The sequence below is a fragment of the Anas acuta genome, chromosome 6 (assembly GCF_963932015.1).
Source record: "Anas acuta chromosome 6, bAnaAcu1.1, whole genome shotgun sequence".
In the NCBI taxonomy this organism is placed as follows: Eukaryota; Metazoa; Chordata; class Aves; order Anseriformes; family Anatidae; genus Anas; species Anas acuta.
The window spans coordinates 34807549-34822349 of NC_088984.1; the positions used below are offsets into that span (position 1 = coordinate 34807549).

General features: G+C 42.7%; 1 protein-coding gene across 4 annotated transcripts in view; it reads left to right on the plus strand.

Annotated features, from left to right (window-relative positions):
* The first annotated feature begins 1708 nt into the window (after positions 1 to 1708).
* The window catches only part of GULP1 (GULP PTB domain containing engulfment adaptor 1), a 149043-nt gene continuing 135950 nt past the window's right edge, over positions 1709 to 14801 (plus strand). Inside the window, exon 1 of one of the 4 annotated variants that reach the window (XM_068686484.1) lies at positions 1709 to 2232. The gene's annotated coding sequence lies outside the window, so the exon portion shown is untranslated. The remainder of the gene's footprint in view (positions 2233 to 14801) is intronic. The other 3 variants (XM_068686483.1, XM_068686482.1, XM_068686485.1) reach the window with 3 other exon arrangements.

The window sequence follows — 14801 nt, forward strand, 5'->3', positions numbered from 1 at the left end:
GAAACAAACTAGTTTTGTCTAAGAAATCAATACACAAACTGCCTCTTTCCTCAAAAATGGTCACACCCATAAGAAACACAGGTGATGTCTACATGCTTCACACAATTAACAAATCAACCTTGAAATGAGCTAGATTACTCTGCTTTTATTACTCATAAGCATGGTCCTGGGTAGAAATTTACCTTTCTTTTTTTATTCCTTATTTGCGTGGATTTCATAGATTCTCTCCTCATCCTTTCTCTGTTTTCTACAGGCAAGTGGATAAGGAGATGCATACAATGCTGCTGTCAGTTTCCACAAGATACTGATGAAGGGTGTGCAGGCATAGCTGTCAAAAACAATAACAAAGTATTTTGGAAGTGTGTACCGACCACTCAAGGATCAGCTGTGAATGAAATAAAAGCATTTTTCTCAAATTCATTAGGTATTCAACTGTCTTAATATTTCACTACAGACAGGTTTATTATTATTTTTCAGAATAAGGTTTAATATTTTCTGGATGCTGAAAACAATTCCTGGCTATGTTGTTATTCAGGATATAATTCACAAATAAATCAGACAAATTTCCTCAAAAGGCTTTCCACTTTCCATCCTTCACAGGAAGGATAAATTTTTCTATTTATCTTTTGAAATTTAGCAGGTATGATTCTCCCACAGGTCAATTTTTTTTTTTCTTTTCACCACGATTCTTTGCAACAGCTTCCTAGCTTTGTAGTTTACTGGTAAAGTTTACAAACAACTCTGAAAGCATATAAGATGTTAGGGTTTGTGTCTTTTCTATGAGAGAATTGAACTGATGGAAAATTTCAGAAGCCTTCTAATAATCTCTAAAGCAGACATAATTTGCTTTGTTTCCATGTATACATTTTGGAGGTTTTTTATTGAGGTTAAGAGTGAATGGAAAAGGCAGGCAGACTAATTAACTTTTTATATAATTCATATCTATGCTTGTAATTATCTAGGAGTTACTGATCTAAAAAGCTGCCTGGTGTTGATTTTTACCCTTCATGTTTATTCCATCGCGATCATTCCGCTCTTAACTGTAAATTGCCACCCTGAACTGTTTTCCAGATATAAAGAAAACAAACACCTACTGCACACGAAACACCTTTCCTTTGATTTCAGTGGCGTGTTTTGTTCTGCTAAATAGCTATTCTTGAGGTTTGTCTGTTGATCAATGGAAAATGAAAGGCAACTTGCACAGTGGAGCTGTGCTGTGAAAAAAAAACAGCCGGGGGAATGATGGATGAATCCCCTGCCTTTCCAAAGACACTTCCTATCCTGTCACTGGGGGTATCATGGCAGAAGGCCATGAGGAATAGAGGAGAGAGGGCAGACTTGAATTCCTTTTCTTCTTATTAGAAATATGGCATGTCCCTAAGTAGCGTCTCCCGTAACTTGTAAAATATATTGGTGCAATGTTCCGGTGTTTCCAAAAGCACATTTTGACAGGGATTACGTGCAGGGACTGCATCATTCAAAGGCTATGGATCTATACCCTACTGAGAGACTTACTCTCCATCACGGATTTACCCAAGACGTGTAGAAGTGTCTCCCTTAACTCCCTTCCCCAAACTCTGCCTTTCCTTGCAGCGTTTTGAGCCGCTAACTTGCAGTCTTCTTCCTCAACTAGCACACGCTCCTTCCGACTGTTTGCCTCCTGCGTCCTCACCACTTTTTTTGCGGAAAGAGGGCAGAGCGTGAGTAAAGCAAGCGGCGGGGGCTGACCCTCTCCTCAGGAGCCAGGCCCCCTGCCCGGGGGTCGGCGGGGCGCTGCCCGTCCCTGGGCGCTCCCCCTCAGCCCCGGGCGGTGGCGGCGGCTCCCCGCTGCCCTCTGAGGCCCTGCTCTGACGCTTTCCAGCCGGGGCCGGCGTCACGGAGGCTGCTGGGCGACCTCAGCGCCTCGCCATTCGCCACAGCAGCCCGTGGGCACAGCGGGCTGCGGCCACCTCCTCTCGGAGCCAGCCGCACCGACGGCTCCCACCAGGGGCTGCTCCGCGCGCACCGCTAGCGGCGCCCCCTGCCGAGCGCCTCCTCCTCCTCCTCCTCCTCGCCTTCCTCCTCCTTCTCCTCCTCCTCATCCTCCCGGCCAGAGGCAGGGGGAGCCCGGGAGCAGCCGGCCCGGCAGGCAGGCGGGGTCCCCCGGCCGTCCGCCCGCGCTGACGTCAGGAAACTTTTCTCGGCGGCTCCGAGGCCGGAGCGGAGCGGGGAGGCGGCCGCCATCACCCGCAGGTAGGGTCCCGGGGGGCGGTGGGGGGGCGCGGTGCGGGCAGGGGCAGCGCCCGGGGGTCTCCCGTTGAGCGCCGCTCCCAGCCCGGCCGAGCAGGCGGCGCCCCGGGGGCGGTGAGGAGCCATGGGTCGCGGTGCCCCGGGGGGCTGTGGGGGAAACCGGGGGTCGCGGTGCCCCGGGAAACTTCCCGCAGGTCGCCGAGCTTCGCTCCTCAACTCCCACCCCGAGGGAGCTGCCCGGGGGGTGCTGAGTCCCAGCCCCAGCGGGTCTGGAAGTTTGGGGGTGCTGCTGGCTTGCAAGTTACCGGGGGTGTCTGCACGGAGAAGGGACCAAAAGCATGCCCGGAGCTCCCCGGCTGGGAGGCGAGGCACGTAGGGAGGTGATTTGGAAGGTTTTGGGTTGCGTGGAGAGGCAAAATATTTGAACAAAGCATGTTTGGTCTACTCAGTGTAAATATAAACAGGCACCCTTTTTTGTTTCTTACGTGCGTAGCTGTGCCTCCACGACTTAGAAATACTTGTGTCTTTTCAATAGTTTTCTTCCCCTACGTACTAGACCAAATCCCAACTTCAGCAGTGCCGCTCTGCTGTTGTGCCGAGGCACCACTCCTCAGAGCTTCAACCCTCTGCCTCTGGTGATAGTCATCAAAATAAGGCAATTCCTACAAGAGGGGGAAGAAACCTTCCTGAAGGTCAAGCTTCTGTTTGGTGGAGCACGAATGGAAAAGTTTGCCTTTAATTATTGAACGGCTTAGTCAATTGTTACGTCAGGGACAGCCCCTGATGTTTGGAGGTTTTCCACGTGCACTCAGGGAAAGGAATAACAAAATAGTGGGGAAAATGGGGAGAGTAAATATGTGGTTATTTGCCGGATGGTTTGGGGTACGTGTTTTATTTTTAGATGCGCAGCTGTGTAAGTGGTTATAGGCCCCCTTAAATATTTATCTCTATGTGAAGAGGTAGAATAAAGCTGGTGATTCACAGATTAAAAGCCCACGAATTATGGCACAGTACTGAAGGATGCAAGGGAACAGTCAGGTCTGTGCCTTTAACGGAGCTCCTGAGACAGGGACATTAGTGAAAAGAGTCTGGAAATCAGCAGGAGCAAGGGTTGCTTTAGCAGTAAGGATGTCAGTCTTAGGCATGACCTGGGTAGTGTTGGGCGTGTCTTGGGAGTGATGGGTACAGGACCGAAAATGATTCTGATGCCAAAAAAAAAAAGAGAGAGAGAGAGAAAAATTCTTGACTGCAACAGTGAACCACTACTGCAGGATCCCGTGTAATGCATTTTAAATCTTACGGGGAAATGCCAAACTGGTACTGGATGAGCAAAGCTGAGGAAGGTGTAGTTGGAGCAGCGGATGAGACTGGCTGTTAGGTAAACTAATGGTTGGCACCGCCCTGTTGGGCTTTGGTAGCAACCTGTAATCTTTTTGAGGCTTGAATGTCTTTTCAGAATTCAAAGACTGCATCTACTGCTCTGCAAAACACTCACCTGGTGGAACCCTTCAGAATGTCCTTTAGGGCCTCATTAAAGTAACACACTCGTCCTTTGCCTTTAGACAATGTTACATCTCAGTTCCACAACAGCAGTGCGAGTGGGTGTTTACCCAACATTTGTAAATATTGCTGGATGCTCTGCAACTCCAAATCAAAAGATTTACTCAAAGAACTGGAGAGGTCAAATACAATAAACTGATATTTATGTTATGGTTATCGAATTAGTCTTTCTCGTGAGATAATCCCTCAAGAGTATATTGCTTGAACTTGTCGTAAGAAAGTAATTAAAGCTACTGTGTGAAATAATTAAAGGGCAACTTTAATTTCAACAGGGGACTACTGTGTCTTGAAAAAGAACAATAAAGGAACTCCCTTATCCTTGAGCTGCTGGTGTATTTGACATGAATTGCACAGGATGCTAATTCCCTCAGTTTTGGAGGGTCTGTAGCATGCCAAGAGCCCACCAAGTGCAGCAGGTTTCCTTCGGTTCAATCTTTCCAATTGGTCGTCATTGGGGGTGAAATGAGTAGCTGAGGCTTTATGGCAAGTTAATCAGCTCGTGAGACAAAAAGTCCTGGATTAGTAGAGCTGTTGCATAAGAATACACTAATTGAGCACAAATAAACGTTTTCCCCCATCCCCTTTTTAGCATTACTGCAATCTGATTTTGGAAGCAGTAAGCGCCTTTAGAGGACCAGCTTGTGTCCCTGGTAAGAGTGAACGACACTGCCGCTGTTACAACACGGAGTGCCTCTGCATAGCTACCCAAGTGTTCTCTTCAGGTCTCTTGCCTTCAATATACAACTTCTCATTTAGAGAGATTTGTTCAAGTCCTTGTTCCCAATGGAACTCAGCCCCACCTTAGTACCTCCTGAATCCCTGATTTTACCATGCAGTGAGTCTCACTAGCTCTCTGTCAGTGCTTTGCTGAAGATGCTCCGTGACTTAAATGCCACATCAAATTTCCTTGTCTTAGATATTCAACCGTAGAGCCTGCCTGTGCCACTTGATTTGCATTGCTGAGGGCCCACGTAGGTTTTTACCTTTCCACGGGCACTGAAAGAACTCTGGCAGTGGCCAGACACAGATCCTCAGCCTTAAAAACACTTTCTACCTAGGCTACAGCTCCACCCAATCTAATACGCACAAGGTCATCTGAAATGCTGCATCTTGCCAGGTAGTGTCAAAACTTGTTTGTTATGCTGAACTGAACATCAAGAGAAGGAGGTGATGTTACTAGGTAGATGTTATCCAGATTTCAATAGAGAGTTTATCCAGCTGGAAACTCATCTTGAATTCCCAGGGAAGAGTTTACACTTTAATTCCACCTCCCCTCTGCTGGTTTAAGCAGATGTTCTAATCACCAAGCAATGAGGGTACTCTGATAACCATCATTTCCTCAGGTTGAAATGGCTTGCTGTTTTTTGGGGGGTATAATTATGTATTAGGCAAAGAAAGACTGTACTATTTTGTAGCTTAATGATACAGATGCTCCTGTAGAAGAGACATGACGTGAGTTTGTAACAACCGTATATATAGTGAGCTTTCACCAGAGCAAGAAACAGAGCTCAGGCTTCCCAACACCTGAAGTTGTATACAGACTACTTGATAATGTGGCAAAGAAGTACCAGAAAAGCCCCAAGAGTAAGGTACGGCATTTCATGAACTTCTGTAAAGCGAAGATTACTTCTATTTTTAGAAATGTGTGACTTTTAAGGAAATAGTTTGACATTCAGAAGTGTCCGATGGCTGTTTCTAGCATGCTGTATTGCTTTAGTGGGGCAGGGCGAGCAGGTATTCCTGTGTCTGGCAAGAGCTGTGGATGGAGGAGAGTCATCTCTAAGGTTTGCCATCTTCTTGGAATCCCTAGAATAACATGAAAACTTTAGCGTTCAAATTCCTGCATGTTATTTTTAGATAAAATGATTTTTTTTTTTTTTTTTTGAGGACTGCTGGATTCTCTGGAACTCTTCAAGATCTTTCATCTGTGTGTGTGTTTTTTTTTTCTTCTCTCTTTCTCTGCTCTCCTGGTTCCCCGCAGTTTTAATGGGGCAATCTTGGAGGAAGACAAAATGCAGTAGCAACATGCAAAGCAGACCCCAGAGTGCTAGCCGCTGTGCTGTTTCACAGTGCATTCTCTTTTTCAGTTTTGTCCTTTTAAATGCAGATCCTAGATCTCCACTTCTTCCCAGCCAGGATGTATTCTCAGGAACTTAAATCTTGTGCTTACATTTCCTAGGTGCTCAGGGACACTCAAAACCCTTGCAGAAAGCAAGGCTGGGTGAGGCAGAGGCTGCCCTAGCTGGCAGCAAGAGGCTGCCCGTCTCACCCCTACCCTGTGGTGCACAGCATCCTCTGAGCTGCTCCTTGGCTGCCCTCTGGAACTCAGGATTTTCCTACACCTACAGGCACACGGAACACAATCTGTGGATTTTCTCTTTTGCCAGATTGAAGAGATTGTTTCAAAAGACCTTCTTTAAAAAAACTACATTAAAAAAAATGTACAATGCTTTTTTTCTTCATCTGTTGTGAAATCTTCTGGAAAGCAGAGCAGAAGTGAGGTAATGAGCCTAGATAAGTGACTGTGTTCCCAATAAAAAATGATTTTTCCTGCAATCACATCTCAAAATGTAGTTTGGAACAGCAGTCATCTTTGCATGCCAATTACATTAGGAGTTGTTTAAAGAAAGTTTGGTGTGTCCTCAAACCTATTTTCTTAATGTTTGTCCGGAGCATCTTTCCAAATGCCTTGCTGTGCAGATATGTGCTGTCTCTAATGCCTCCTTCCTACATGCTGTGTTGGCAGCCGTGTGCATTCAAAGATCATGAGTCAGGTCCCATAACAAAATTATGAAATGGGCTTAAAAACAGTACAGGCTTTCACTTTGTCCTTTTCAAATGTTTAGTGTTTTCTTCTTTATTTAATTTTTTTTTTCTTCTTTTTTTTTTTTTTTCAGTTCCTTAGGTCTGAAACTTGATTATGTTAAATGGTGGTGTGGTTCTTTTTCTTTTTTTTTTTCTTTTTTTCTTTTTTATTTTTAACAGAAGCTCAATTTCAGGTCTTAAGTCTTCTAGAAAAACATGTGCAAGCTTTGCAAGACTAAAATCATGAATGATGGCACCACCATGTCTGAGCTTCTGCTGATACAAGCTGCAGTTTTAAATGGGAAAGTACGTCAAAATATTTCATTGTCACTCTTGCTTATAATAAGATGCTACACAGGTCTCTGCTGATGGTTCTGGCTGCTTGTTCATGTGTTAAAATCAAAGCAGGTTGAATCCCAGGCCTGAAGATAGCAGCTGTTAGTGTGTCTTTTTCTTCTGCTTCCCACCTCATCGAGTGACAGCATGGGCATAGTCTTCACTTCCAAAGCAATGGGCACTTGGTGTCCAGCTAGGTGGTGGTTTCATCTTGCAGGGTATGGCACGGTGTGGTATGCACGAGTGTGTGTCTGATGGTGTACGCAGCTCATACCTAGTTCAGAGGAACTGCAGTTAAAATAACGTGGAAAAATATCCCATTAAAGTAATGCGTAATAGTGAGAGATGAATTGCTTATCGTTTACATATAACATGGTGCTGAATCTTTACTCAGGACAGAAAATGGTAGCAGGGGGCCATGTAGCCAGCAGAAAGTAGTTTGAGAGCCTAACCCCCACCATCGTGCCCCTTAAGCTGTTTCACATGTGTGAGCTTTCAAGGAGCATGTACAGGGGATTTATAAGCACAAAGGCCTTTAACATCTGAGTTTAGTATGATCTTGTTCTTGATTTAGGCAGCCTAAAAATTGCGGTACTAATTTTGTAAGCTGCATGTTGTGTTAATATTCAATTTCTTCTGTTGTGCAAATAGGCTTAGGATTGAAGAAACACTTTTCCAACAAATTCTGCAACTGGAGCTGATACTAATTCTCTTATCTTTCTGTGCCATACAGTAATTGCAGTTAATTGTCTGCTTCTGCTATGTTGTGTGGTGTGAAATGCAGTATGTCAACACTGCTAAACTGCAACAGCAGTGTGTATAATGCTGATGGTATTGAAGGAGAGAATTTGCAGATCTCCCACCTAACTGGATGAAACAACTCTGGTGCAGCTGCCAAGGCAGCCCTTTGTATGTATTCTGGTAGTGAAAGCTTTTTTTTTTTTTCTCTGTATTGTTGTTGTTGTATCAAGTCTTCATGATTTTTTGTGTCCTGTGTTGGACTGTTAAGCTGAAAGGCATGGAAAGGCATGTCCATAGCTAGGAAGGTGGAGTGTCAAGAAAATAACATTCTCTTCAAGTCCCTCAGAAATGCTGGAATTGTCATGAAATGGCTTAATAGCCTTACAATTTAGTGCAGCTCTCCTAACTTGAGTCTCCTTTATCTTTTTGAAGGCATTTTAGTGTTTTGCAGACTCGGAGAACTTACCTAAAGAGGTTGCAACTTGTAAAAAGGATTCTACAACCTTCCCTCAGCAGGTGGCGATGGGAGGCTCTGGGCATCTTCCTACATCCCAGCTTCCTTTCCCTCCCAGTCAACCACTTTTTATGCTGAAAGGTAGCCAAAACTCCCATAAAGAACCGGGAACTAAAGCTGTTTGTTTTCTGTAAGCTGCTTGGATCCTTCCAGAGGTAGGAGGAAAATACCAGCTGGAAATCATGAGGGAAGAAGAATGGTGTGATTTTGTGTTAAGGTTGAAAATATACTTTGCCTGTGGTTAGTTCAGTGTTACAGTTTACACTTGAATGAGTACATAAAGAAGGCAAATTAGAAGAAATACAGAGGAAAGCAAGTGGAACTGTAACATTTGACAAATTGTCTGCTTGTCTTACCCCTGCAAAACGGGGGGAAAACCTTCTATTTAAGTTTTACCTGGGTACATGAGGCTTCGGAAATTATTGGGCTGATGGGCCTCTCGTCCCCCTCCACATGGAAAATGACATTGTGTCCTCAGAACCCCCTTTTTGTTTAGTTTCAATGGGACTCTGCATGCTTTTGTATTGGTTTTGACTGGAGCAGCCTGAGCCAATGCACGGCTACAGAGAGCAAATCTGCAGGCATGGACAATTCAGCTCAGCTGCATCGTATGAGCTGTAGTGATCATCTGTCAGGAGATCACGGCACAGCTGACAGCACTCTTGATTGTTTCTCTCCAAAAAGTGCTGGTATTTGCTTTGCTTTTACACTGACTGGCAAAGCAGGAGCAATGTGACTGCGGAGGGGACAGCGCTGCCACGAGGCAGTAGGTATCGGTGGCAGCAGGCAGAAAGTTCAGGGATGACTTTAGGGTGTCGTGGTAAGAAGAAAGCGAATTATTACATATTACTTAGTGATAATACAGTGCTGAGCTACCATATTTCATGTATCTAGGTGTTTAAAATAGGTAAGTACAAAATATGGCAATTTACATTACTTACATTGTTTTATATGAATATTTTATTTCCAACTTTAACCTCTTTTGAGATGCCACTCTTACTGGGGGAATCTGGGATGCCTCAGGCAAGTGTAGTATCAGCAGGAACAGCCAGCATCCGATCTCTGTATCCAGTACGCTGAGGTGCCAAGCCGTGCTCTCACTTCATTCTTGGTAAAAACGTGGCAGTGATTCCTCTGTGATCTCTCTTGATATCCCACTTAGAAAACATCAACGTAATGGGAGGCAGAGTCTTAAATTATAAAAAGTAAGATAAAATCCAAGTTAATTCTTCGGGTAGTTCCCACGTCATCAGAAAAACATTGTGATCTAGGTACTGTAATGGCTAATTCCTACAATGTTAGAAGAGCTTTTATAGGGATGTGACTGGCATGCTCAGTTTCTAAGCAATTGGAGAGCAAGGACATACTTCACGGTGCAAGTCCCAGGTTTGAATGTGATATGCTTAATTCCGCTCCTCTTTGCTAACGTAACTATGGATGTCAGAGCACAGTGTGCTTTATCTGTGGTGCTTACCATCAATACCTCTTCTGCTTTCCCTTTTCCTATAGACCTGTTGCCAATGTGTGTTACAAAATTGCTGACATTTTACCTAATGCGTTTTATTTTTGAGTGGGTTTGAAGAATTTCCCTGTTTATCTTCGTCTTGGGTGGGATGTTTCTGTGTAGAAGTGGTAAGCTGGGTCTTAACTCCCAGGCTGTCTAACACAGGTGGTAGTGACCAGATGAACACCGGCTTCGTTGCATCACTCTGTACTGCTTCATCCATCAGTTTGTGTAGGGATCAGGGAAAATGGTGCTTTCATCTTCTGAGGCTTCGGTTTTGCTCTGCTCATCAAAATAGAATTTGTCATGTTAGTAAGAGTTCTTCCGTTGGCTTTAAATGGAGGCAGGCAAGGAGGTAATTTGCTACTGCATTCTTCTTCTCAGGTTTGAAGAAAATACAGAACCAGGTCATATTCGGATAATTTAAGGATATTGCACTTTATTATGTAGTGGTTTTCTTCCTATTCTTGGGAAATACCCTTACTGTTTATTATTTTGTGGTTTATGAGTAAAGCCTATGAGAGATTTTTCTCTCTTCCCACTCTGGAGCTGTTTCCTCTGCAGCATTGTTAGGCTTGATTGGAATCTAGGAACTTTCTGAGTAGTGAGTCAAGAAAAACAATAAACAAAAGCTGGGCAAGGAAAAGTGGAGGAATGGGAGAGATTTTAAATGTGGTTTAAAACCTTCTAGCTCTAAGATAGAGGTACAGTTACCTCCCTGTCCATGCACACCTTCTGCTTCCTCTTAATTTTTTTACTTTTCTTCTCTTGCCCTTGCTCATAAGTATTTCTCACTCACCTGTGTTGTGCCTATATATGCTTTTAGTTTGGGATTGTCATATTTTTTGGCCTTGTAACTGAACAGTGGTTAAAAGGTGTGAAGAAACTGACCACAGATTAGATATTTAGTGAAAGGTAAAGAAAAGCATACTTAAGATTAGTGGAATGTATTTGAGATGTGTTATGTTACCGGCATACCCATATCTTCTTAAAACCTGAAATAATCTGTTTTCTATTTAATCCAAATCACTTTCATTTGCTAAGTCATCTGGAATTTACTTTTGCTGAATGAAATTCTTAGATTGCTTAGCCAAATGGCAGGGGAAAAAATGTCCAACTACTGAAGAATATGCCTGGATATTAAGGAACAGAATAAAATGATAAGGATCTCAGTTCTGAAAGGAATAAGTGGTTGGCTAGAGATAAATGCTTTGGATTCGTTACGGTGAGTTTTGCCAGATGTCTTAAAGAGTGTGTACGTTGTATTTACTGTGATGTTTCTCATACTTGCTGCAAGGCATGTGTATTTCTAGGTCATTTGATCCTGTTTATGGTCTAAATACTCCCCCACCAAAAAAAAAAAAGCGGTATCCAATTGTGTACTACATTCAGCTGCTTTTTAGAAGATGTGATCCAAACATTAAGTCCCATCCGGTGTTTGTGTATGGTAAAATGAATAAACTGTATTTCTTCTCAGCTGACAAATTTGCTTTGAATCTTACGATGTCTTGATAGAGATCTGAAACTTGCATTTTGCTATGTGCCTAGGAATGCCTGACATGGTGCAATCATTAAGGAGATATTGCACCTGAAAGACTTTTTTAAAACATGCCTGGAGGAGGCAACTTATCAAGTGTACTCTCAGCCTCAAACAGCATGGAAGGGCGAATGGCAGAGAGATCTATGCTCTGTACTAAAAGATCTCATCACTCACCTGAAAACACATCAGTTATTCCTTTATAGTCTGCCCTGGTACATGCGTATTAGGAAAACCCGTGTTTGTATATGGCAAATACTGGCGAGAGCAGCAGCTGATGCGTGGTCATCCAAAACACGGGTTTTCCACAATTATCCTGTTACTAGTTGTGTTGTGTCATGGATGCATTAATTCTGTTCTTGTCTGTGCTTTGATTTCTCAGAGGATGTTTCTTCTCAGGGTATGCAACTCTGCAGGTAGCTTGACACAGCAGGATGCTGCCGACAGGGTGCTCGAAGCCTTTTCCTATCCATTACCACCTTTTTCTGCCTGGAGCACCTTCCTCTGGGCACTGGCTCAGGTGTGTGCAATATTGCACTGGGAACTGGGTCATGTAGGACCAGCCACTTGAAGGGAGGGACAGGACAATTCACACGTGTTCAGTCTGATGTTGGAGCAATAGCATGAGATGACACAAGATTCCTTTTCAAATTAGCACATGTACAATGTGTGAACCTGCAAGCCTTCATCCAGTGTGTGCAGGATTTTTTTGCTGCTTGCAGTAGAGTTTGTCAGCAACCTGACCAGAACAGGTTCATGCATGTAAACAGTCTCTTTCTATCCTTCACTGTAGTTTTATATTCTGCAAGGCACGTCCGCTTTAACAAGTGAGGATAAACAGTGCTGTATTGTGGAAAACACAGCTGCTTCTTACTATACCCAGTTTATTAAGCTTTGTCATAAATTCAGGTTACTAGAGATGTATATTGGGGAGGTTTGTTTATTTTCCTGCAAAGCTTCATCGGAATAACACAGAAGTTTGTTTTTCTGGCTCCTGCCTTTCTTTCAAAATGAAAAATGCATTGACTTCTAAATACAATAGCATACTTATTTTATTCATTAAATAATAACTTGTTTTCTTTGGGTTTGATTTTTTATGATTATTTTTTTTTAAATGTAGACTTCCCTGAGTGGCCCTGCTGACTGCTTAAAGAGCTTAAAGAAGGGAGACTGATAGCTTTCTTTCCTTTTTTTTTTTTTTTTTTCGGTTATTCTCTGTGATATATATTATGACAATAAATATTGTGGATTCAGTGCTCCTTCCATGGCTAAATAACCAAGAATGCCTTGGTCTAATTTATGGTGTTGTATGTTGCCTTATGTCAATCGTCAGGCTGACTGTCTGTTGTGGAGATTGATTTTAATGGCAAAAAATGTCTATTTCTCTGGCAGTCCAAACAGATGAGTAGTCTTAAGTTCATTCTGTGTGTGCTTGTGCCTGTCCTTCTTCATCAGAGCTACTCGGAATTGCCTGAATTTCATTTGCCAAATTTGATTGCCAGATTTCATGTGTTGATAAGAGGTTGAGACAAGCTTGTATTTAAGATAGCTACTTCATGTTATGAAATTAAATTTAGCTGAATACTGATCTCTGCTGAGAATGGAAGCTGATACTCCTCCTGTTCCTGTTTAACAGATCAGTTGAGGGAGAATATCATCATCGTCTAGAATAGATTCACGGGCTGAGAGCTTTTTGGGCCAGAACAAACAATGTAATAGTTCTGGCTTGTCCAGGGACTTGCGGTTGTGGCAGCATCCCCGCTCGATAAAACATGCTGTAGCTGAAGATTCAATTTGCACTTGGAAACTCCACTGTTTTAAGTCCTATCATAGCGTAGAGCAGAGTGTGCCAGTCCTTAACTACTTTTCAAGGGATCTTTTTACGGGTAGTGGTGGTGCTGCTGCTTGGATAGAGAAGGATTCTGGTGCTTTGGGGACTGATTGCTCTTGAAAATGAAGGCAGACCATTTAAATGCTTTATTTTCAGACTAAGCTCTAGTGGAATTAGGCTGCAGTGGAGTCATCACATTTTTTCCTTTTGCCTTTCTACCTGCCAATAATTTTGAAGTGTTGGCCTGCTCCGTTTTTTTTTAATGCGTTTCACGAAACCTGATGAATGGGTAGAAGAGAGAGATTGGTATTAGCATCCCTGTGAAAGATGTGTGGCTGGCTGGAGAATGACGTGGGAGAAACACTGGATTCTTACTTTTTGCTTGAAGCCTGCTGATTTTTAGTGACAGAGGTACCTGTAATTTTTACCTATTGAAAACACTTTTCCTTTGCTTTGAAAAAAATTACCCATTAAGCCCTGTCATTGCTGATGAAACCTAGCTAGTACCTTATTTTGGACTGATCTTACAGGTGCACAACATTGTGAAATTTAATATTGTTCTTTATCATGCTCATGCAATTCACTCAGTCTCCTCCATTACCTATTATTTTTTCTATTTTTATTGTATTTTATCACATTCTCTTGTCCTGAAGTTTAGAGGGCTAAACTTTCATTTTAGCCCTCATCAGTCTTTTTTCAGCAGACACAATCCTTCACTTATACATGTAGGTAACTGCGCTTCAGCAGAACTGGTATGAGACATTCAGTGTGTGTGTGTGTGTATGTATATACACAGAGTATATATAAATCTTTCTGGCCCAAGTCTCCTTATATAAATAATCCTCATTCTAGATTTGGGGTGTGTATGTGTAAATCAAATAGTTTGCCCATTTTTCTGTGGGAATTTTCTATTTGCCTGAGGAACTTGTACGAACCCCATGTGCTCCCAGAATTTGCAGTTATTTTTTTTCATACAGATTCCTTCAGAAACCAGTGTGGTTTTAGGACTGGGCAGTATGTTCAGTTGTCTTCTGTGTTTCTTATTAAGGAAAAGCTTATGATGCCAGTTGGGCTTGTTATTTTTCAGGTATTGTTTCTATATACTTCTTTGTTCAGCAGTGTCCTTGGATGACCCTTTTCTCTATGTGCAATATCTGAACTTGTCAGTTTTTTTTCTTTTAATTACTTTTGTGTTTCCAGAGCATGGTATGCTATAGTGCTTTCCATAAATAAAAACTAATGGAGTTGGAAATCCCACGTGTTGTCTCTGCTGTGTCTGTTCTCCCTGTACGAGCAGCTACACAGCAACGCCTGTCCTGAGGCTTTGAAGGTTATTATTACATGAAAGAATTTTGGGATCTTCTGTCTTTTACAGGGGAGCTTCCCAGGGCTGTTTCATCAAATGTGCTTGTTGGATCGGTAGCTCTTCTATATATTCCTTCTGTTGCTTGTTTGCTGCTTGTTCATGTTTTTTATCTAGGCTTGGAGGGATTTTTTTTTCTTTCTTGTTATTCTTTATATTTGAACGATCTGTAAAATTAGTTCCATACATTTTTAGTTATCTGTTCTATCTGCTGAAGATTGTTTGTTTGTTCCCCTTCATTCCCTTTATACATCTGTTTGCCCACCACGTTCTTGTTAACCTTGCAAACGCAGGGTTTGGCCACTGATTTTTACAATCCCATTTGCATCCTATTTGCTCTAACTGCTGCAGCTCAATATCACATGAGTGTTCATTTCTTCT